Here is a 25,633-nt window from a genome sequence, read left to right as displayed (position 1 = left end):
TTACTGTATCAAGAGAAGTAAGTGATTTTTTATATATATATATATATATATGTAGCCCCAATATTGAAATGTATTTCACGAGCAGTTATGATCTAGCTATAGAATAGGCTGAGAAATATTGATATAAAAGAAGATAACAGACAGTGCGGTAGTAGTGCCAGTTATGAAGCATGATCTTTCACTGAATTAATGGTGTTTATGCTGGCTAAATGGTAGACCAAGCTATTAGTGTTAGCGTACTTTGCTGGGATATCAGGGAATTGATAGCGATTGAAGATCAGTCCCTACAGACCTAATTCCAGTGAATTCTTTTTGTACCGATGTTTTGCTTATATGCTTTGTGTAAGCAACAGCACCTGTGTTTTGGAACATATGCCACCCATGGGCTTTGTATGGAATAGTGCTGTGGTTTTGATTTGCCGCTTTTCTTCAACTGAAGGAAACTAAGCAGCAAGGAAAGATAAAGAAAAAAAAAAAAAGAAAAAAGAATGCCCCTATTTTAAATGTCTGATCCAAACAGATGAAATAATCTAATATTCTTCTAAAGCACAAATAAGCCTTTTCTGTGATGGTCTCATGGGTGCTATGCAATGGCAGATGAGAAGCCAAGTGATTACTTGATTCTCTTTGGGAGGAAAATTGACTTACACAGTGACAGAAGTGAGAGACAGAGTGCTCTTGAAGAAATTATTCATTAAGATGTCATCCATATTTTGTATTAAGCTAAAAAAGAGTAAAAACAAATGTAATTTGTAGTTGGGAAAGAATCAGGACAAAACATGCTTTCACTATAGTTTGAGTAAGTTTGAAATCATGAACTTGGAGCTATTCACAGAGATGGTGATAATTTTTCTTTTACTGAGTTTTGTTAAATGTGATCTGATATACATGGAAATCATTGTAGTGAAATCTCTGGAGATGCTTAAATATTGTACGGAAGGAAAAGTAATTAGGGTGCATAAGAATTTTTAAATGTCATGAGTAATGTTACATGAGTAAATGTAACCTCATCATTTGTAGAGTTTGCAATTATTTATGTGTATTTATGTATTCAGATAATATTGTATATCATGGCCATTGATAGTATGTAATTGCCAGGAAGCCAAGCAAGCTGTAATATTGCCAGTCTTATGCTGCACTTAGGAATGGATCTACTTGTAAACAAATATTAGTATTTTCATCACATGATGCTGGAATGCACAGAAAGGTGTAGATCGAATGCTTACAATACTAAAAACATTTTACTTATAAGTGTTTTAGATGTTTTTCTCCCCAAAATAAAGCATGTCGGTAGGCAATTGAAACAGTAAGGGGAACAAGTATGGACACAGTCTCTATCAACTGTTGTCTGTTCCCTCTTCCAAATAAGTTAACCTTTACAATACAAACCAGCTATATATAATCATAAGATGTACCTAAGCATTTGCTGAGAAAGGAGTTTCGAACTTTGAATGGCCCAATTTATTTTAGTGCTATTCAGGTGGCAGTGCTGGTAAACACCCTTTAAAAGTTCTCTTTGCTCAATGACTGTGGAAATTTCCAGATACTCCACTTGCCATGGCAGAGAAGGGTTGTGGAGCATCAGAGAATCACAAGAATGTTTGGGGTTGTACAGAATTAATTTTTTGACCTACGCTACAAGCTGAACTCAGAGAGTACAATTACTCTAGAGGTTAAAGCTCCTGGGTTTTACAAACACACTGAATAAGCACAGTTATTTTACTAAGACTGTTAAAGCCATATAAATGTTTAATTTCATTAGTCAGTACTGCAGTTTCTCATTCAGCTCAATATGCATGCACCAATGTGAGAATCTCAGTGGTTGGTTTAACTCTATTTCAGCCTGGTTGCAGGATGTTTAGCACCTTTTTTTACACTGCAGCTTCTTCTTGTTGCTAGCAAAACACTGTAGATCTGTCTAAGTTTCAGACTCCATAGCACTTTTTCAAGGTGATGACTGTCCTATTTTCTTTGCCTCATGCCACCATGACCTCTCTTCTAATGTAAAATGTCATAGGACTGTCTACTGGCTAGACCTTGAGTTTAGAAATAGAATTTTCCCCTAGATCATTACCCACTGCTTATTTAGGTATAGCAAGGCTCCCATAAAATATGGGAACAGGTTCCCTCCATGATTAAAATAGCTCATTTGTAAACCATAACATCAAGCTATCAGGCAATGTAAATACCTATTTTTTTTATTATTATTTTTTTTAATGCAATGAACCTGACACTTTACAGGATTTCAGTGTTGTACAGTGCTTGGCTTTGCACAAACTTTGGAGATAAATCCCAGATTCAGGGAGAGGAAGAATTCATGGTATATTGGCTTAATTCTTTTTTTTATTTTTTATTTTTATTTTTTTGTGACAGATATGTGAATCAGAATAGAAACTGCACTGCTAGGCTAAGTAGTGTGGAGGTATATTTGTGGACTGAGAGCAAGAGATGTGGCCAAAGAGCCTTGTTAAATTCTGTTTATCTTATGGCACACTAAACAATTCCATGGATATTAATGTTGCACATTTTGAAATCCATTTATTTATACTTCAGGAGATAGTGGGGTAATGTACCAACAAACAGTGTAGTTTGGATCAATAATCTGTAGGTGTAACATATTAAAAGAATATTTTAATATGGTCAGGAATATTTTGTGTGTGTGTATGGCTTTTTAATAATTACAACAATGTGGTCTAATAATGTGAAACTCCCTTCTGAGTAGGTGGCTTAGCTTTCTAACTTATAACTTATTTTCTTTGCTGGCTGAACAAGGCAAATATGATAAATTCTGTAAGGAGATTTCAACAGCTCCTGATGCACTCCAGCTGAACAATTTTTGTCAGAACAACAACAACAACAAAAAAGAGTGCCCTGGTGTCTAAGGGCTGCTCCTCTGCCAAATGAAAACATCCATTTATAGAACATGGAGCTATTAGGGCTCTTTCCAAATTGAAAAATACATCTGGAAAAAAAAAATATATATTATCAGAAAGCTTCAGGCGTTGTTGTTGTTTTTCCAGTGATATGCAGCAAAAAGACTTCAAAGATGGAGGAATGTAGCACGGTATAGCTGTTCGCTACAGAATGGTGGTGTAAGTGAACAGAGCTTCATGTGTTCTCAAGCCCTGTTAGAAATGGTTGAATCCCTACAGAAGTCAAGGTCTGATGCCTACTGGTGGGTTTAATTATTTTGCCCAATTTTACAACTAAATGGCATTAAACATTATCTACCAGGCACAGAGATACTTCCTAAGTGTATCAGCAGTGTTTAACACCTTCATTTGCTTAAATACTCTAACATTTCATGATATATGACATTGTTTTCAGGGGTAGCTATGGTTGTAGTGACACAAAAATCATAGCCATTGGGGGCTAATTTTAACTCTGGCACATGGAGATGCATTTGCCAGCGATTACAGTGGGCTTGCATCTGCTTTTTTCAGATTTGAAGTTATCGCATTACTCTTGTTCCCTCTAACATTCATCTTGTTTCATTCCTTCTGTGTCGTAATGAAACAGATTGCTTTCTCTAAATCATTAATTCAAGATGAAACTCAACTGAACTCCAAAGTCTTAGGAAATTTGGGCAGATGAATAAATGTATGAAAGCTCCAAAGACAGAATTGCTTGTCTGCCAAGTCACTTCGTTGAGATTAAAAGATGCTGTCATTTAATTGAAATAAATTATTGCTTAAAACTCACCAACCAAAGACTCAATAAAATGACTTCTAGGATTAGCAATCTTTTGAAGATGACAATACACCCCAGAATAAAATCCATATTTATTTTATATGTCAAATTAAATGAGACTATTGAAGAGTTTTTGCACTTTGCTCATCCTTCAATTTTTTTCCATGGCCTACTTTTGAATTTACTTAAATTAATGTAGTTAGAACTAAGTCCTCTGAAGATAGGGAAATTATTGTAGCAAATAGCTCCTGTAAGGAAGAAGATCAGGCGAGTCTGTGCAATATTAAAAGAATTCTTTATGAAACTGCCTTTGCAAGGAACTATTGAAAACCATAACTTAAAAATAAGTCCACAAGGCCAAATTTTTAGAAATGCTGCCAGAAAGAGAAATCCCTATTGCCTTTGGCCATGTAATGGCTACCACTGATTGCGCATTTGATCTATGCAATCATGGGTCTGTCTGAAGCTATGTATTTTAATCCTATTTTAGTAAAGCTAAATGGAAGTGGAGTCAAATGTCCTACTTCACAGTGATACCTACAAGTGATAGGATGTTAGCTGGATGCCTAGTAAAGCCAGAAGACTGTGTTTTGAAAAGGAATTTATATTTTTGATCTGATTGCAGTCATAAGATGAAGGAATATATTGAAAGGCTGTGCATGTGTGTAAGCACTCAAAGCAAAAATGTGGCAGAGAAAGAATGGAAAATCAGCAAGTGAACAAGAGAAGAGGTGTGAGTGTGGCCTGAATAGATGCAAAGACATGCCCTTTGTTATAAAACTCACTGGGGAGGCAGCTTTGTAATTATCATCAAGAGCGCACTCGTGGTGCGGCCAGCCCAAGCTACCAGCTTGATGCTGCAGAAAGGGAAAATTCTTGTGCTTTCACCTTTTCCCTCCCCATGGTGCTTCCTTATCTTGAACCTCCCCTCTGTTCTCCTTCCCCCAGTTTCAGCTGATTTATCCCACTGATCGGCACGGGCAAAAATCAGCTCTTTACTTTTCTGCTGTTTTGTAGTTCTAGCCTACTCACCATGTCAGATGTATGAGAGGATGGCAGGAGCAGAAGGCCGGGCCCTCTTGCTCTTGTCAGCAGCAAGCTGTTAGTTCAGCTGCGGTCATTTTGATAATCCGTGCCCTCAGCTGCATCAAGGGCATGAGTGGAAGAAATGCACGCAGGTTCTTGTAACACCTTGGCTTTTAGGCTTGTTCTGCTTGCTGTAAATTCTTATTTTTCAGTAAGTGCCAAGGCTTTTAAATAACAGCTCAAAAAAAAAAAAAAAAAGGCAGCAAAGCATCTACCTTCCTATTGGATGAATTTCACCCTAAAAAAAAGCATATTTCTCCTCACTGGTAAGGATGAGAGTTAGACTGCCCTTAGAGGAAATTTTAGTGACCCACAAACTGCTTTTACTTTGCCCTTTTGAGGACAGGCTCACTGTGGCTTTATTAAAGGTCTTGTGGTTGTGAGGGGAATGTAACTAGACACAAGACGCTGAAGTGACAGAAGGAGACAGACACAGCAGAGCAGGAACTCTACCTGCCACTTCCCAGGTGTTCATGAACTCCATGTACTGTTCAAAAGCAGTGAAAGCAGCAGTATGACTTTTCTCATGGTAATGCTGTCTGGTTCTTGCCTAGTCTGCTCAGGCTGTTGCAGCCTCAGCCCATTCATTGTGCACCTCCAACATGTACGGAGATGGCAGGGTGATAGCTCTGAATGTGAAATTCAATTTTTTGAGTCTGTCAGGTTCCTTGGACAGCTCAATCTATCCCCACAGTATCTTTCTTAAAGATGGCTAAATGGGGAGTGATGGGGGGCAGTAGTTCACCCCACTCATTACTCTGCTCATCACTTAGACTTCAGACATCAGTTTGTGTGTAATTTCCTCTTGTATTCTCCCTTTTTAATGACCAAGAAAGATTTTAGCATAGGCTTTGAATAAAATCAGTAGATTTACTGAGTTGGATACATCTAATCTTCCCAGTACTTGTTGACTGTTCATAAAACGTTGTTGTACAATAGGCTTAAATGGATTTTTGTTACCTTGAACAATTCGGTGTGCAGGCTTCTGGTGATAGACAGCATCAAGGTTAGAAAAGAGAAAATTCACAGTAAAAATCTGTATCTCCTGAATGAAAAGAATAAATGGTAGCAGAAGTAAACTATTTCCTTATGGGTGTGAACAGGGATTAACTTTGTTAGTGATTAACCACTACCCTTAACTAAAAATGCTAGGAATTGCAGAACTCTGTCTTCTATTCTGGGTTAAGAAGAATGTTTGTTCTAATATTTGCTGATGGCAGTGTTGAGTCTAGAAATGAACTAAGATCCTATACATAACTTATGGGACTTTAATACACTGTATTAGCAACCAAAGGTTGGATTTTACCTGGCTTGCAGACTATTGTTTTGCTTTAAAGTTTTCCACAGATTATTTTTCCTGATGGAATCCATTGCCATATGGACAGCATAGGGCTGCTGAATAACCTTTACTAATCTTGCTTGCTTTTTACCAGCAACCTTCAGTCTGAGAGTAGCTAAGGAGGCAGGGGCTGGAGCAGACATTGCAGACCAACAAGAGTGTGGGAAGGGTTAAAGATTAAAGTGGAATTAGGTCATCTCTTGTATGGTGCTTTGGCTATGCCAAAGAATATTGCTTCTAAAGTCTGGTCCTGCATTACAGGAAAGAACCGTTTGCAGTGGAGGAAGAAATAAAAAGCATGGCCTAATGGCAAACTACAGGTCAATAAGAGACTCAGGGATGCAACACTATCTCCTCCCCTCTTGCAAAGAAATTTATACAATGCACTCTAACAGGCTCAGCTGTAATGTTGGGCTTACTGAATTCTTATGCTGCTCAGCTGCAGACTGGCTGTACTCCATCCTGGCTTGTACTTTAATTAGTTAATTTATATTTTTGTAGATCATAAGTTTTTAACTTGCCCTGCCTACACAAGGTGGATCATAGGAAGCTGGCTATTCCTGACATACCAGAAAGTGCCAGTTATCCTCTCTCTCTGGTCTTATAGTTTGCTGAACACTATTGGGGGTGGGGAAGTATTGTACAGAAGCTGTTATGGCTGCTGCTTGCTGCTCTTCTCTGCTGAGGCGATGGCCTGATAGCTGTAGAAATGTAGTTGCTTTGTTTTAGTCTGCTGATGCAAGGGTTTGTATCCCTCTCTTTTCATTGCTAGTGGGCTAGGAAAAGATGAGGAAGAAACAAGGGGAAGCATGTAGTGTGAGATGCTTCTCCTGAAGCTCCTAAATTACCTCCCATGGATAATCTAACAGTCAAATCAGAACAGGTATGTTACATTGAAGGGAGTATGTTAAGGTCATGAATATTTGTCACTGACATCTTGTTCAAGTTTATTGGAAAATAGAAAAAAGGATAAGATCATGTTGATAGTGCTATATAAAGCATAACGATAACATGTGCTGTTTTCCATCTCCTTATACTAAGAAAATTTCAAATGCAAATTTCCTTAAAAATACATTTTCTACACTGATACTGCAATGTGTTGGATCATTTCCTTCCTATTTGAATGCCAACATTTGAGAATGCTAGATCTGAAAATGCCTTGCATAAAATACACTGAATAACAGAGTATTCAATAGTGGGGTAACATACATGGTGTTCTCTCAAGTGAAAATGATACTGAATGCTCAGTAAAAAATTTTGGATGTCTGGTAGAAATCCAAGCTAGAACTATGGCAAGGCTATCTTATAAAAGTATTTAATTGGTTCTCAGAAGTCCAGCACAGAAATGGTTTCTCAGAGGATATTTGCTGTATTTACATCTGCTGCAGTAATATGCCCAGCCTGTTGTACTTTAAGAATCTTTTTTGGGCTAAGTGTATTCCTTGTATTTAAATTAGTATAAATTTTAATATAATTTACATCTTAATATATCCTTTTTTTCTCTTTCTTTTACATGTCCCTTACTCCTCCATCTCATTTATGTGGACATCTCAGGTTGTACCCAGTGAAGACAGATGCCAGTAGTCAGTGGGACTGCAGGACAGAAGTACTGATGTTGTGGGAGAAGTGTTGGGTTAGACACAGGTCAGAGCTCAGGATCAAGTATTAGTGGACCTGTGAAATATGGCTACGGCAGATACTTATTTCTCTAACTCTCTAGAAGAAAGGATTATGATTACATTTATTTTTAATTGCGTTCTGTAAGTAACCTTGGCCCTGGGGTAAGAGAATGCAGAAGGCATGAATGGGGACAGATTTTCAACAGAGTGTGAAAAAGAGGGATTGGAGTTAAAATAATTAGGATGTCTCAGGACAGAAGTGGTGCAAGGGCTATGGAATACTGAGGGAAGAAATGGGAACTCTACATAACAGTACATCCATGTGCACAGAACTGCCATCTGCTATTCCCCTGCCTCTTTTGATCAGATGGTAGAAGCACAAAATTATTTTTCATTTTATTACTTAAAGGATGTCATTCAAATGAGAGTTGTCTTAAAGGACAAGCAGTCACAATCAATATTTAGATGAAGGGTATTTTAGCACAGACTCACTAGGTTCCATTCCTGTCTGTCAGGACTGTTTCAGGTCCTTTTACCTTTTCTGTCTTCGCCATCTCCCTGTTTCCACCCCTTTTCCTACCCAAACTAAATCTACCCAATTCTATTTTCCCACCTCCTGCATCTATATTTCCACGTTCTCACCTGAAAGACAAGATCCTGATGCCAAAACATATGAATTGCATTTAAGTCTTGTTCTCTTGTAGCTGCAGGTTTCTGTATGTCATATAACCTACAGCAACTCTACTGTGCACTTATGGTTGAGAAATGACTTGACTGGGAGCAGGGATTTGGTTCCCAGAGAGTAGCATATGTTGGCAACTTCTGTGGCTGCTCCCAGTTCAAGGATTGGTCCTGAGAAAAGCAATGAATGGATATTAAGAATGTATAATCTCAAGCAGATCCCGCTTTTCTGCTCTGTTTACCAAGATAAGCAGATGCCTTCTTTCTAGGAATGTAGCTTAGACAATCTGGTGCTTTCTAGGGGATGTTGTAATTACATTGTTATAAATACCTTAAAAGATTATAGTATTTCAATATTTCATTTAAATGATTGCAAGGAAAATGACTGTAATTATTTTCTACTGAGCTTTTGCAAACTGACTTGTAAGGAATTATCCTGGGACCTCAGCAAGAGGTGGCACATCCCATGTTTTGGACTAATTATTGTCATATTGTATTTTTCCTTACCTCTTTGGAGCTGCTGGATGAGCATGAGACAAGTGCATAAAAATGAAGAAATATGGCCATCACTTGCTCAACTAAATAATATTGAAAATAGAGAAAAAGTTTTTAACTAGACAAATTGAAATTTTTCTAGTTAGAAAAATTGCAGTAAAACAGTCTGATGTTAGTACAAAGAAAACGACAGATGATACCAATTGCCCAACTATCCATAACAATTCGTAAACAATGCTCTTTATGCTAGCAGAGAGAAAATCATGATAGAAATGCAATTTAAAAAATCAAAACAAAAAACAAGATTTCAAACAAAATCTCATGAGAGCCAGAGATCAGAGTTGTTATGTGAAAGTTAACAATGCCATTTGAAAGAAGCATTTCATATGTATTTTTATTGCTGTCTTAAATAAATGCTAACCGAAGTTGTCTTCAGCTTTCCCAATTAAGATTGATTCTTCCCGGTGGCAGAAAGATGTGATACAACTCTTTAGCCTAGAACCTTTGCAGTTGTGAGCTGCACAGCTTCATGACAAAAATAATAGGATAAAAATGCTATTTTTTCAGATCTCATGGGTGCTGCTCAAAATTGTGCAGATTTTGTTGCATCCATGCTGAAGTTACTGCTGGATTAGCTAGAATTAGTGCTGCATTGGATACTGCAGTGACTGGACATGGTGTTGTGAAGATGATTTTTGCCTTGTTTTCTTTGTTTCAGTTCTTGTGGCTACTTAAATATAATTTTGAATGAATGGGACCTCTGGGGGTCATCCGGTCCAACATCCTACTCAAAGTAGCGCCAATCCTGGAGATACACTAGGTTGCTCAGGACCTTGACCTGTTGAAAATCTCCATGGATCTGTGTTCCCCAGGCTCTCTGGATAACCTGTTCCAGTGCTTGATCACTCAGTGTGCCCTTTTTCTTCTTCAGTCTGACCAGAATTTTTATTGCTGCAGCAGCACTGTGTCCTGTTGTTCTTTCATTGGTCACCTACAAGAAGAATCTGGCTCCATCCGCATTCCCCCTCCTGGGATTTAGGCACTGGAAGAAAGCCCCTAGAGGCCACATTAGCTCTCTTTTCCTGAGGCAACAGGAGGCCCAGCTCCCTCAGCTGTTCCTTGTGCGCCCCGTGACCTTCTCAGTGGCACTTCTTGGATTCTCTCCTGTTCAGCAGTAATTATTTTGTACCTGAAGGTTCAAGATTGAACACAGAACTTGAAATGTAGCTTTATCAACAATGACCAGAAGGTAACAGTGACTTTCCTCAAAACAGTGGCTATGCTTTTGCTAGCAGAGTCCAGTCTGCAGTTACTCCTCACTGTGGCATAGGAACACTGCTGACTCACCCTAAACTTCCAATTCACCACTTTCCTTCCCACTTTCTTTTTCTCCAAGTGTGCTACTTAGCCAGTTAGTTCCTACCCTGTACCGTTGTGTGGGGCTATTTATTCCTGCGTGCAAATCCTTGGATTTGCCTTGACGATATTCGTGAGGATCCTGTCAACAACGAACACCTTCAGCTTGTTAAGGTGAGCTGAATGGCAGCCCAGCTCTCCTGTATATCAACATAACAATTTGACTTGGCTGAGCTCAGGTGAATGAGTTACGAGCAGAGCACTTCAGTTTGCTGTTCCAACAGCTTCCCTGAAGGAGAGAGCTGTGTCTTTCAGAGATCTGGCAGCCTGCAGTTTTGGCCTCTGTCCTTTTTCACTTGGCTCCACATTTTATAGGATTGCCTTGATGTTTCCTTTAGTTCATTCAGTTTTTGCCTTTTTGAATGTATCGAGTTCTTGAGTCATTCCCATAACTTACTGAATTCCAAGCTCATATTCTATACTTTGCTAGCTTCTGAGGGTATTAATCAATTACATCAAAATAGAATTTTATGTTTGTATATCACAAAACTATTTTTTTTCCCTCAGGGATCAATGGCATCAAGGAATTACTGCATTTAGATTTAAATCTAAAAAAGAGTTAATCTGACAAGCATCCACTGGCAGGGGTTGGACTCGGCATAAGAGGAGGGTTAACTGACTTTGACCTTTGTGTTTAGAGCATTAACTGATATTTTGAGCTGACGTTTGTGTCTCTTCTCAGCTTGAGGTAATTCAGGCTTGCCTCTCAGAAGTTGTTTAACCTCCAGAACCAAGGTATGCTTTTCTGCTGAATATGTCCTGATTTATTTTTTTTTTGTTAGAAGAAACTTTACTCTTTCTAGACATGCAAATCAAAGAAAGATTATCTTCTTCTCAGGTCCTTGATCCCTGATTTTATATTTTATATTAAAAGGAAACAAAATCATCCCACCTGAAATTACCATTTTTCATTAGGCAGAAGAAATATCTTTTTGAAAACATTACTCAATCAAAAATATTTTCTTAAAGTTTGAAGTCCCAGAGTGAGTAGTATTATTGAGTGCTTACAGAAACTCTGAGGTCTTAAAATGGGGCTTATTTGCAAATGGCAGGCAATTAAATTATTTATAACAGAATAAAGCTCTGCCAATATCACTTCTGTTTTATTATTTCTAAATAGAAATCAGTGCCAACTGCATTCTTTCGCACAATCCAGCTCAAGCTGTGTATTACTTTTAACACAGATACCTTATAAAATGTGATTTCTTGCAAATAGGATTGTCTCTATACTGAACTTATATTTCACATCAAATTAATGTACTTTGGTCTTTGATAAGGTTTTCTTACATTGTTTTTGTATGCTTTTGTTAAATCATAGTATCCAATTTGTTGGACGCTAAAAATTTGTAATCAAGGACTTATCAAACATTTACTGAAGATGGGAAAATACAGAAAATAATGCTGCTAAGTGTTTTTTGAAATGACCAAAGCAGACTGTTAAATGACATTTCAAGATGTGAAAAAATTCAAAGTGATAAAGAATTGCATTAGAATGCAAATTACTTCTACTCAGTGAGGCTTGGGGAGGTGGCTAGCATGAAGTTGCTCATAATACATCTGATGGATATAATGCACAAACAAGTTTAAAACAAAAAGCAAAAACCACCAACTCTTAAAAGACTCTTAAGACCAAAAAGACTCCTAAGAGTCTTTTTTAAATAGTCAGGAGATAGTCAAAAGAAGAATTAGCACTTTGTTAGCTGTAAGCTCGCCTCTGTTTTCCATATATTGTGATATAGAGAAGAAATACTAAAAAGTAAATTATTGGTATTCTGTGTACCAAATCTTAAGTACTGAAAAGCCTTTTGTAAGTTTATTGAATGTTAAAATACAAACTTTTGAAATAGTTTGTCAGAGGGGTAGAGTAATACCATAAATAACTCTCGTAGTCTCATTTTTCTGGTGTGATCTCATTATTTATAAATTTTGTTCTTATTTATTTCTAATGTTTATGATGGGAGACACGTTGTGCATAATTTATGAACTAAAGTACATTCACAGAAGTGATTACAACACCATGAAGAAAGCAGTGGACAAATCTTTCTATTTTTCCTTGCCTCAATAGAGTTTTGTTATCACAGTGAATTTAAAGCATGAGAAGTTCTGAAATCTGGAGGTGTAGTTGTTTTGTCATATCTACTTCTAACTGATATCTGTTGAAAAAATTCTGGTAAGCTGAGCTTAAAAGAGTGAATAAGCTTGTGTGGTTAGGGGTGACATATGACACTTCCCCCCCCCCCAACTCAGGCACATGTTTGCATGCTAACGCACCATATGCCACCCAAATCCATGTTAATATTGTGCATTTTATGATTAATACATATCTTTGCCTGTCTCTTTTCTTGTTCAGTGTGGGTGTGAGTCTCCTATCTTCTAACTCGTATAGTAGCTGAAAGTAAATTTTGAGCACACTGGAAGCCTGTACTTGCTCTGTCTCCCTTTGGTTTGCATCTAGCAGTATAAGTAGTAGGCAGTGGGAGAATCGGTCCCTGTGTGTTTTACTGGCTTTGCTGTTGTCAGGGAATACAATCTCCACTGTGAATGAGGAAGGGGCTGTTTCATGTTCTCATAAACCAGCACCTGTGATGTTATTAATGATAGGACTAGAGGGAATGGCCTTAAGTTGCACCAGGGGAGGTTCAGGTTGGAAATGAGGAGACATGTCTTCTCAGAAAGAGCAGTCAGGCATTGGAACGGGTTGCCCGGGAGGTGGTGGCGTCACTGTCATTGGGGGGTGTTCAAGGAAAAGTTGGACCTGGTGCTTAGGGTTACAGTTTAGTGGGTGACATTGGTAGTAGGGGTGATGGTTGGACCAGATGATCTTGGAGGTCTTTTCCAGCCTTAATGATTCTTTGATTCTATGATTCTATTTATCAGCACTTTCTTCATAACTCAGCAAGTTGTGCTTCGAGCACCATTTGCTGGAGGTATCAGTGGGGTGGGCTTTTTGGTTCGCTTGTGGGTTTCTTTTTAAAAATTGAATATGTAGAAGTCTGCCAGCAAACTGTCATGTTCTTGAAGCTCAGGTATGAGGTGTTGGAAAAAGCATCTCCTTTTAATTGCTGTGTTTTCTTTCACCTTAAAAGCATAGCAGTCAAAGTAGTGCAGCAGGAAGATCTGTGGCAACCAGCAATGCTGTTGTCCTACTACCCCTGCATGCATGCACCAACACACACATGCATTCATACCTGTGATTTGCCGAAATAGAAAGGATGATACAAACTCTTCTTATCTGCCTGTCTGTGAGGTCAGCTGACATATTTGAACAACTATCGATATCAGCTGCAACTAGTCAAACTCACTTTGTCCAAAGTGGAAACCACTTACATAAACTTTTCACACATTTATAGACAAGTAGCATGGAGTTTCATGTAATGAACAGAAAACCTGTTTAAGTCTCTTTTATTGCATGGCCTCTTTGTAAGGAGATGTAATGACAGTAACCTCTTATCTGCCTTGGAGCGCTTGGAGTATCATATTTAAGCAAGGCACTTGAAAGCTATTAAGTTATTCAGAGCACTGGTTCATTTTAAGATAGGTTACCTTGGGCACAGTCATTGTCAATTTAATATATCACTTTCAGTTTGTTGCCTAAAAAAATACCAAGCAAAAATTGATTCATTCACACTTTTTCTCTTCCTTTTAAGATGCCATAGTAAGAAATAAAATTGATCTAGAGCTTTATAAAGTACCTTTTTTTTTTTTTTTTTTTTATACTTGACAATGTGGTGTCAGCTGCACTTGACAAAATGATTAAAATCATCCTATTAGCATTTGATACCATTTCAACCTGTTAGGATTCTGGGTGACAGTCAGTACGTACTTGGCAAAGAGATGTCAAGAATCTGCTCAGTTCCCCGTGCAATCTTAAAGCAATTTAGCTCTGTTAGAATACATAGTGTAACAGAAAGCAGGCTGTCCTCAAGTAGCTTGTTATTTGGATGATTTTTTTTTCAATCTCTTGGAAAGTTAGGACTGAGAGAGTCTGGCAAAATCATAGAGATTTGATAGATGGATAAACTGATCTGTTTGTCTATCCAGGTACTGAACTGGTCTGACAATTTTCCACTACAAAAATTTAGAAAAGTTTGGCAATTTAAAGCTTTGCAGAGTTTAGCTGAGCCACTTTTAGTAGAGTTTAGACTAGTGAAAAAAGTCAACTAACATAGCCACAAATGCTAATCATGCATTTGCCTCAAGTGTAGCAGTGCCTAACAGAGCATTATGTGCCAAACTAATAGCAGCAATCTGTGAGGTGCCAAACGTAACCACAGTCTGAAGGTAATTGGACAAATGACAGGATTTGGTCATTTGGAACTACTTTGTGATGGGTGTCAATGAAATTTTCCATAGAGCTGGGTTTAAAAAAATCAGTAGGATCTACTAAATCAGTATTCAGACCAGAGGGAGTCTGGGATTTTATTATAAAGAATAGTACATATAGAGACAAAATAGTCTCTTTTGGGGTTTACAGCTCTTAGAGTTCATCCTGCATGGCAAGCAGGCCATGAGAACAAATCAGTTTGTTGTGGGTGTGTCACAATCATATAACATATTTAACTAGCTAACCAAACTAGTTAACTAATGAGGAGACTTAGGCTGACCTTATAAAGCTGAGCTGGCCAAGCTTGCAGGTCTTAGCTTCTCGTATAGGTTGTTTACACTTTCCGGACTTGCACTAAGTGTATTTGGTTGATTTGGGGACAAATGCAGGTTTAATCTATGTCCTCTGTGGGTATTTCACCTGCATACAGCCCACCTATATTTCACTTCTGGTCCACATGTACTATTTTTAATGGAACATAAGGTGGGAACCCCCAACAGTTGATACATCAAGGTGAGTAATGCTGTGCTCTTGGCAAGCTTAATTAAGATTCTCCTTAGGTACTCCAAAGGGGAAAAGTATTGGTAATTCTACTTGCAGAAATCACATATCATGCTGTAAAATGTGAGTGTTAGGGATTTATTTGGCAGTCTGCTAGCTTGTTTTGATCTTGCAGAGGAATAGCTCTTTGTTAACCAGGTTGCACAGAGGCAATATCTTGCTTGCATAGCTTCAAAGCCAGAGAAATTTGGTGTCCATTTGTGAATGCAACAGGATCTCAAGTAAGACAGGTCCACCGTTCCGTGTTTTTGAGGTAGTTCCTAATTTCTACTAATTAATTTCCTGGAGTATAAAACCAAACTAGGTCAAGGTGAGTCTCTAAGTAGGGAAATCTCAAAAACATTGCACAAGTTATTAAATAAAAGGCTAATAACACACCTGCAATAACCCTGTCCATAGTGCCCATAAAGTTGGAATTCTATATATCTCCCTGCCCTTCTAGGGTTGCTTGTTTGTTGCAGCCAAGTCCATGACACCTCAGGTTTGTGTTAATCTGCTGGTTCCCTTTGGAAAGTCTATTGCTATCTGCTTTCCTGCCCCATTCTGCACTCTGGAAGTACGTGTGGGCGGGGGGGAAATGGACAATACACCAATATAGCACAATGGTGGTATTTGTCACAGTAGTTTTGAACCAAGAGCACATTTAGTCTCTCTGATACTAGAGATCCATTTGCTGCAGGTTGTCCCTGTCTGACCATGGGTCTGGATACCATTTCTAACCCATTGTTTAAAAAGTCTATGACTTCTGTAAAATGGGGAGTTATTGTAGTCTGGTGCTATATTACCATTTAATCCAAATTAAGGCATATCATGAATTTCATTTGACTTTTATGGGCTAAATGAAGTGATAGCTTATCCAAATGATCATACATTATTCCTCCTTAAATAAATTAGCTTAGTAGAGTTTTATTCACTGTAGACAAAGTTCAGCTATTTTACATCACTAAGTGATTTTAATTAAAAAACATAGAAGTGATGAAGAATATCATGCCAGATTTTCTTGACCTCTGGGCCAAGAAATACATTTTTGCCATTCTTAATTCATTAAGCCCTTTTTAAACTCTTACTTTGTCAGTTATATGGTTTTTTCTGCCCTATGTCTCTGTTTTCAAAATCCTTACTGGAGGAAAAAAACAAACAAACAATATGGCATCAGAAAAAGCCATGCTGGGAGTTATCTACTTTGTGCCATGTAACGCTCTTCATAAACAAGGTTCCCCTCTAAAGAAAAAGTTTGATATTATTTTTCAAAAATACCTGATGCTTTCTGGACTTTTATTGGAATTCAAATATAGAATGTCACAGATATTCTTGTGGTATTTGAAGAGATCTTCTCACATTTCCTAGGTAACCAACTTTCCGAAGCTCTAAGAACAATTCTGAAGGCCCTTGTAGTCATCTGTATCTCTTTTATCTCATCTTTGCACACTCAGAATAAAGTTTTATTTTAATTTCATGTCATAAAATTATCAAGAGGGAGGTTTTTGTATTTTTTTTTATTTTTTATTTTTTGATGAAATTGGAGTATCTTTCAGGAGGGAGTAGGTTGTGGGATAGGAAAAATACATATAACAAACTTCCCTCACAACTGATTCTTGCTGATTGCTGAGAGCCAAGAGATTTTGCAAAATATCATTGCACTTCAGCTGCAGTTTTGGTTGTAGCTTATTACTGAAGAGTGGGATGTCAGACATACTGTGATGTATGTTGTTGTTACTTCCAGTGTTTTGCATTAGTACATTTCCATTTTCTTCCATCTACAAGAGCTTCCTGATTGTTATTTATAAATTTGGACTTCCTCCTTCTATATTCTTTCATATTCTGTTTCTTTGTACTTGCTGCAAAGAGCATAGCTGCAATTAAAAGGAGTTTTGCCAGTACACATCAATTTTCAGTATACTAAAGAGATGAGTATCAACAGTTCAGAGGATGATGACCTTCCGTGCATTAAGTAATTTTTCCTCCAAAATAACCTGACAAAAATAATTCTCCTATTTAAATTGAGTATTAATACTTTTTTAAAAGGTATATATAAAGAACATGGATGTATCCAAATGTGCAATGTATAATATGTGTGAAGTCATCAAGGCATGATTTAATCCCTAGTAAATATCTTATTGAGTTTAGTGACATTCAGGTAGTTCACAGAACTATGCAGAAAGGAACATTACTTTGTTGGCAGTAGGCATAAGGAAAGAAAAATGTTGGTAAAATTAAACTTTAAGGCATTTTCAGAAAATTGATTTTACTAAACATAGAATGAAGTACTTCTGTATTGTTTTTATTTGTTGTCTTTGATTGTTCATGCTGAGTAGTATTTTTTACAGTGCTCATACATACATTAGCTGTGGAAAAAACCTCTATATATTTAAATGTTATCACACACACCTTTTTACTTCTGTGACCTTTTTTCTTGTATTCTAGGATGACACCAGTAATGGAATGAAAGGAAATCTAACCGAAATATTCCAACAGATTGTGACTAGATCTGGAATGGTCTATGAAAATATAGGTTATTTCTATAAGTGTAAAAATAAATTTCTATAAGTGTATAAATTTCTATGTGTAAAAATAAATGACAGTGAATTATGGGGAAAGGAAAAGAAACAAGAAAGCATCAAGCAAGATGAGTACCAAATTGAACAGTTGATATTAGTGACTGTGTGTTGAGCTTGCCAAAATTATCTTCCTTAGCACTTCATTTTGTACTCGATCTACAACTGGCAAATCTACTACTGCATAAGTCTTTGTCTCAAAAATATGAGGCAACAAAACAGTAAGTAGCTTGCATCAATAAATTTAAGTGATAATGATCTTGGGGTTCAAGTGTTTGAAACAATTAGCACCTTTTGAGGTTACTTAAATGCCAAAACACAACTGATTTCCTAGGGGAATTTTAAAAGCCTCATGCTGCAAATAAAGAACTGAGACATTTTCGTCTTGATGAATAATTAAAATTAATTTTCTGTTTTGTTAGAAATCATTGTAATATTGAACTTCTTTGGTAAAAATTAGAAAAGCTGGAGAAAATTGAGCCACAGTATTCTCAACAACAGGATATGTTATTTGTTTTTTAACAGGATATGTTATTTGTTTTTTAAACATCCCTCTATATCTTGTTTTTTCCTACACTGTTCCTCCAGGCTTACATGCTTTTCCATAATTCCACTAATTTCCATAAAACATAGGAACAGCAGTATAGATTACATAGGAAGGAAGAAGAAGCAAAAATGAGTAAGATATTTGTCTATATATCTATGTGTTTATATCTATATACCGAACTATACCAAAATATCTGATAAGTGCTTTAGCACTGGTATGTCAGAAAACAAGACAATACTAAGAATTAGGTTTGCTTTTTATGTATTCACGCTATATATGTGTGAAAACAGATGTCTACATGCTGCTACACATCTGTAAAACTGTGTTTTGTAAAATTATTTAATTGATGCAGAAGTGAATGAGTTAAATAGAATGGACTATATGTTATCTATGATCAAATAAAGTGTGGATTTTATAAAAACCCTTCTGTCCCAGGAATATTTGAATCAACACCAATTTGATTCTTGTTAGATGATGGGCCCAGCTGCAGAATAATCCAGGAGAACTCAATAAGTTATACTGAGGGATCTGACTAATTGTGCATATTGCACAATAGGATCTCTCTAAGGCTTTGGCCCAAGTGTTAGCTTGCCATTAGCAATTCAGAATGAGATGTTAATGAGAGATTCAGGATGAGAAGTCCTGGCCAGTGTTACCTGAATTACAAATTTTGTCATGGCACAGCCTTAGAACAACTGCATTTGATCAGTGTTACAGCCAGAGAAAAGAATACAGTGGGCCCTGTGTAAAATTATACATGGAGAGGAGAAGCAGAGTGAAGGTTGAAACTGAATTCCTTGGGTTCAGTGAACCATTTTTGTTTACTAACGCTGCTTGAGCAGCTGAAGAAGGAACTGTCATCGGCTGTTTCTCCTTACTGTTGTTGTTGATGACGTTGCCTTAAGAGCATGAAGGGGTCCTACAAGATGAACAAGGTTGTGAAGGAGTGATAGATATCCTGCAATCTGTTGACTGTTTCTGTCTGCCCAGCATTTTTCACCTGTTCTTAAATAAGCTCTTACAACCAATGTCACTCATTGGCTCAGCTTTGGCTGGCTGTGGATTCCTTTTGGAGCTGGCTGCATCTGCCCTTGTGCAACCTGGAGCAGCTCCTGGTCTCTTCTCACAGAGTGTACTCGTGGAGCCCCCTGCTACTAAAACTCTGTCATGTAAACCCAATACACAGTCACTTTATTGAAAAGACATGATCTTCATATCATGCAAAATGTTTCTTGAACATCTTCTGAACTGCTGTCTGTGCAACAGTTACAGATCAAGGGGAGGCTTCAACTTTCTTTGAGGAGAGACTTCAACTTCCAAGCTGAACACAAATTTTGTGTGAAAAGAGGAAGCCAACTTGATCTCTGCTCTTACTGCGTGCTTAACCATGGTGGAAACTTAGGCAGAGTCAGCTTTGGTTACACAGGATTTTTACACTTCAACTCCATTTTATATGGGAGTACTTAAATTGGGTTCATCCAGTGTAAATGTTATATACTAGAGGAACTACTAAAAAGAGAGAAAATATAAGCCATATTAAAAATAATAATAATAAAAAAAAGATAAACAGGGAAAAAAGAGAAAATGCATATACTCCTTGTATAAGAACAGATGGGAAGTTTTTGTCTTGCTGGATGGACTCAGCTCTCAAATAGTAGTGAACTAAGAAAAAGGAAATAATATTGAGCAAGAAGCCAAACCATCACAAGGTGTTTAGACGGTCCCTAGAAAAATTGGCAACAGAAGAGTTAGTTGTCACCATTGCTGTGAAATCAGTGATTTACGAAGGGACAGGCAGTACCAGAGGTGGAATACAAGATGTGAAATGGGATGCTAAACACCAGTAGCTTAGTGGTGACACTCTGAAAATTAGTCCCTGTATAGCAGGCAGGGTCAGATAAAGAAGGTGCTAGGGAAAGTCCCAAAGTGTGGCTAACAAAAAGGTGTCAAGCTGAGAGGGTTAATTCAGTGGGAAATATTTCATTGAATTAAGTCCTCCTCTGCTGTAGCCACTTCTTCTATACCAAAATGAAATCTAACTGCTAGTAGTTAAAATTAAAAGATGATAGAGAAATCATATATAGAAAAGCCTGCAGTTTGGGATGAATTGGCTACAGTTTTGAGGTAGAGAAGTCTGGTGTAGTTGGGGGGTGGTATTTTTGTTTCAAATACAGAACACATGAATGGCTATTAGACCACTGAATGGCAATCAGTCCAAGAAGTGGTATTGGTATTCTCCATTGTACTGGAAAAGATGATCAGCAGAGCATGTAAGGACAGGGCAAGCATTTAATTGTACATTCCCAGAATAATATACTAGCCACCAATGGTTTGTGATTCAAGAGTTTTCTAAGAAAATCATTGACTCTATATAAGAAGTTTTTTACTTTTTTTTTTTTTTAACCTGTGAACTAATCCAATTTCTTTTAATGTATTTGTGAACTTCAAATATTCATAACACCTGATGGCAAGATGTTTCACTCCTACTTATCATGGCATGAAGAAATTTAGAACAAATAAAAGGAAGCTGTTTTTCCTTTGGTGGTTAATTACATTGTCACAGGATGTTGTTGATATCAAAGTGGTGGTTTCAAGAGCCATTGAACAAATTTATGGAAGGAAAATCCAGCTAGAGTGATTAAATGCAAAAACAGAACTTCTGACTCTGAAAGTTCCAAAGTTGTAGATACCTGAAAACCAAGAGGATACCTTAGGAAAAGTATGCCCTGCCCATAAGTCCAGGCACAGAATGTTAGTCTGATTGATCTTTGGTATAGCTCAGATCAGTTTCCATAAGTTCTTCACTGAATTGTCAGTATTGCTTAATGACCTTAAAATTGAAAGAAAACCAAATGAAAATCATTTTGTTGTTCTCATTCCTTAGCTCCTTCCACACTGATAGGCTAATGCAGAGTTAGTTTCTGAGCAAGACTTTGTAAAGTGTAGGAAAACTGCTTTGTAACTCTGTTCTCTCCGTTCAAGGAGGTCTTATCAGGTATTTATGAGCATTTCCTTCTTTCTCTGATGATATTAGCACAAAGTGCTGCTGAAAGCTCTGATATTGCTTGAAAAAGTTTGATATTTCAATACGCAGATGACAGCTGTGGGTTATTCCTTCTCACCATAATGGATATCTAACCTAAGTGTTCAGCATCTCAGTAGATACCAAAACAGTTCCTTGGGTTTCATTTTGCTCAGACAACTAGAGTTGTGCCAGAATGTAGCTAACTGAGAAACAGCTGGGCATAGCTATCCACTATCTAGAAATCTAAATATAATTATGCATCTGAACAGTGCATCAATTCATAACAGTTCTCATTGCTATTTGTAAAACTGCAGGTTTAACTAGATCCATCAAATTACAGGTACCAGCTCTCTTGCTAGTCCTGTAATTACTCAGACCTGTCAATGCCATAGGAGTCAGCAAACTTCAGGTATCAATTCCACGCAAATTCTCATTCTCTGCATTGAGGATTAACTCTGTGTCACTCCTGTGGCCCTGGGGGTTTGAGAGTACACCCAGGCATCTCACTATCTGCCAGACAGCCCTCCTGACAGCCAGCAACCCTCAGAGGTTGGTTCAGCTTCTTCTGATTTCAGTGTTGTGCTCTTCATAAGGCCCTGTGCAGCGGAGAGGAAGGATGACCTGCTACAGTTTGGGTAAACTAGAAGGTCTCACTTGTGTTTTCAGCTGCTGTGCTGTCCTCTCCAGAGAGGTTTCTTATCCCTGTGCATCTGTTACCCTTCAGGCAGTACTTTCTCCCTGTTTGTCCTGATTCCTTTCTTGATAGATGATGATAGTCTTTATTTTCCAGCCTCTCCTTCAAAGAGGGTTCAGAAAGGTCAGCACTTCAATCCCTAAACTCATTCAACTCCTCTCCTATGCAGCAGTTCGTCTGGCTATTTTTCATAATTAAAATAAGTAGTCCTGCTTCCTTCGAAATGGAAACTATGACTTTGAGAGGCATCATCTGTGATATTAATAAGTCTTTGTCTCAATGAGAAGTAGAACTCCTCACACATTTCTGCTTGGTGAATTCCTGGTGTGACTTGTCCATACGATCTCTACCAAGCCAGCGTGTTAAGAGATGCATTTAATGTAATTATCCATTAAAAGGTTTGTTTGCTATTTGTACATGGATTATTACTGACTCCTGACTGAGGCTAAGCACAACAATCGATATGTTTGGGATGAGTAGCTCTCAGCCCCTTCCTCCAAAGAAAATTGTATCATGCACTAAATCACATGTATTTGAAGTTATAGTTATGGTACTAGATTTCTCTGACAAAATGCGTTGCAGGAATCCTCAGTGTCTCAACATGCAGTCAAGATCAACCACACGGCATATCTGTCTCTTTTTATATGTGAGTCAAAAGTGAGCTGGCTGCAGTTCAGCTCAGCAAAATAGAGATGTTAATGACAGTTTAAGTAAAAGAACAAAACTATCTAGCAAAAGCCACGTTGGCTCCTTTGAGTAGTATTTTTAATTGTTTAATTGTTTGACTTTTTATGAGGGATTATTTCCCCTTCATTGCTGTTAGTCATGCTCCAATTAATAACCAAGTCAGTTTCTTGTCATCTACATGTGGCCTACTCTGTAGCCTCTGCTTTTTTCTAAGGATTTTAGTTCTTATGCAAGCTTTTGTTGTATTGTAATTAGATTGCTTTGTAGCATTGCTCATGGACCTATTTACCGTCACTTGGTGAGAACAACTCAAGAACTCATTTCGTTATAGGGTGGGTACTTCTGTGGTGCTTGATCTTTTTGTTCTTCAACAACCTTGCCCACATTTAGGGATATATTAGGGTTTGGCAATAGATGATGATGAGCAGCAATAGGGTCTTCTAGGATCTCTGAAAAAGTGATGTTATAAAAGGGCTTTAGGAACTCACTAAGATGAATTTCCCATACTAAAGGCAGGAAGAAACCTTTTGTAACTGCTTGTCCCTCTGGCTCAGTAGATCTGTTATCTTTATCTGAATGCTTATTTTTTAATACTTGTGACGGACTGCTCTGTTGCTTGCAGGAAAGAATGTTATATACAGTATATGTTGTGAAATGTGACCTTAAACAAACGTGAAAGTCTGCTTTCTTCCATCTCTATCGTTTTTCCTTTTGTTTCTGTCTAGCTTTCTGTCCATCCACATATTAAATCCTTTTTCTTCATTTCTGGGAAATATTTTGGACCATTTTGACAGTTTTGTTCAAGGAGCAGACTGACTCTTCTAATTAATTGTGGTGGCTTAAAAGACAACACGGTAGGCTTGTAACTGAATCTCATTCAATAAAACCCCACACATACTTTGGACTGATCAGTAATATATCTCTGCAGTGCAAACCTTTACACTTTAGGAGAGACAAATAAAGCTTTCAGCATGTCTTCCAAAGAGAAATGATGAGTGAATGGAAGAGTGTTGTTTTCATGGAAGTGTCTTTATAAACATGCAGAGATTAAATAAATAAGAAAGAGGAACCTTGATTATAATAGCAATTCTGAACTTCCTGGCAAATTTACCCACTGTGATCCTTACAACTGCATATAGTGACTTTACTACAGTGAGAAAAAAAATTGTAGGCAAATAGTTCTTAAAGGAGGTATAAAAGTTTTGTAATGTGAAGGTAAATTTTAGTATGAAGTATACTTCAAATAACAGATTGTACATCTTTATCATTTAAAACACAGAATTTTACTTCTCCATAACTTCTTATATGTATACCCACTTCATTGGCTACAGCTTCCAACTGCTATTTTACTATCAACATCCTTCTTATTTCATATATGTATTCTTTTTAAACCGTTATTCAGTGAAACACTGAAAACATATGACATAATGAAAAAAAATATGATTATATTCTCTGGTTTTAAGTTGGTATGAAAATCAAGTCAATAATCTCTTTTGCTGCAGGTTGAAGTGGTGGGGTGGATGAGGGCAAAGACATGGCTGAATGTCACTTAAGTTCTGTTTCTATATATTATATTTGAATGTCTAGAGTCCTTGGTTGCTTATAGAAGTAAAGAAATAGTAGAATATTTAGCTGCACTTGGAATAAAAACCTGATCTTTAAGTAGGGGGTGGAGGAGTAAGGATGGAGGACTCTGCCTGATCACAGTCTTGATTCCTACACATTATGATCTTGCCAACGATCCATCAAACTGACAAGGGAGCCTCTGCCATACTGATTTTTTTTTCTTGTAATAAGAAAGAAAAAGTTGTTCTATATTATGCAATTTTAAACTCTTCAACAATATCTGTATCCTTCTGAATAAGTAAGAGGAATAATTCTATTCTTGCAAGTAGCATGCAAATAGAATATTTTTTTTTTAGCATATTAATTCTGTAAGAAGATTAATATAAGCTTGAAAACTTCTTAGGCAAAATCTTTATTCTTTCAACAGAACACAAAACAATTACTACTTGGACACTGATAGTAAATGAACTGTTTTATTGAATAGTTACAATGAAACAGGAGGTTGGTGTACAATAGTTCATGTAAAGATTATGAGGAAGAATTTGTAGAGGAGGGAAAAAAGGGCAGAGGATATTGTTTCAAAATGGGAGATAAAGAAGTGGCTGCTACTGGAGAAGTGGTAGCTACCATTAGAGCCTTTTGGCAGGCTGACTTCCAGTACAGTTTGGAATCAAATTCTGAACTTCAGGTGCATGTTTTATTAACACTCTGCTGCAAGCTCAGGAATTAAGATGGGACTACATAAATTATTATGAATGATCAATACTACTCCAGACAATGACTGATGTTCAAATATTTTGCAATACTGACTATTACTCTTTATTTCTATTGTCAGTCCTGGTCACAATTTATGGTATAGATCTTTAAAATTGAAAAAAATAAATTGTGTAATTATTAATGCAATTGGATAATTACCAAACTAATTATCAGAAAATCCCAGAACAAGTCACGTTGAATGGGTCCTCAGAAGGTCATTTAGTCCAGTCTTCTGTTCAAAGCAGGGCAAGCTATTAGAGCAGACAAATTAATTCCTAGTATATTCTAGGAATACTCCTAGAATATTCTTTTGATATTTTTTGGAGGCTTTGTGTTGTCCTTCTAAATGACAGGCTCTCTAGTATATATATGTATATATACACACACACACACATATGCACGTGTATATACATATATTTTGCACAGAGTGCTGAGCATGGACTTTAAGGAGAAGTTTCTTAGGAGCCTTTTTAGAGACAGAACTTGCTTTACAAAGAGACACAATGGGTAATGTCAAACTTTCCTTCAGCTATGAAAGTTCTGCTGACATCTAGTGTCACATTCCAAATTTTGCTTTGGGAAATGGTAACTC

At 37.2% G+C, this 25,633-nt stretch overlaps 1 protein-coding gene across 6 annotated transcripts in view; it reads left to right on the top strand.

Moving 5' to 3' along the window:
- The window catches only part of GABBR2 (gamma-aminobutyric acid type B receptor subunit 2), a 475,356-nt gene that overhangs the window by 81,440 nt on the left and 368,283 nt on the right, over positions 1-25,633 (top strand). The window lies entirely within an intron of this gene.

This window comes from Anser anser (assembly GCF_964211835.1).
Source record: "Anser anser genome assembly, chromosome: 2".
Lineage (NCBI taxonomy): Eukaryota > Metazoa > Chordata > Aves > Anseriformes > Anatidae > Anser > Anser anser.
Note: the sequence above shows the minus strand (reverse complement) of the source record. Positions and strands in the feature narration are given on the sequence as shown.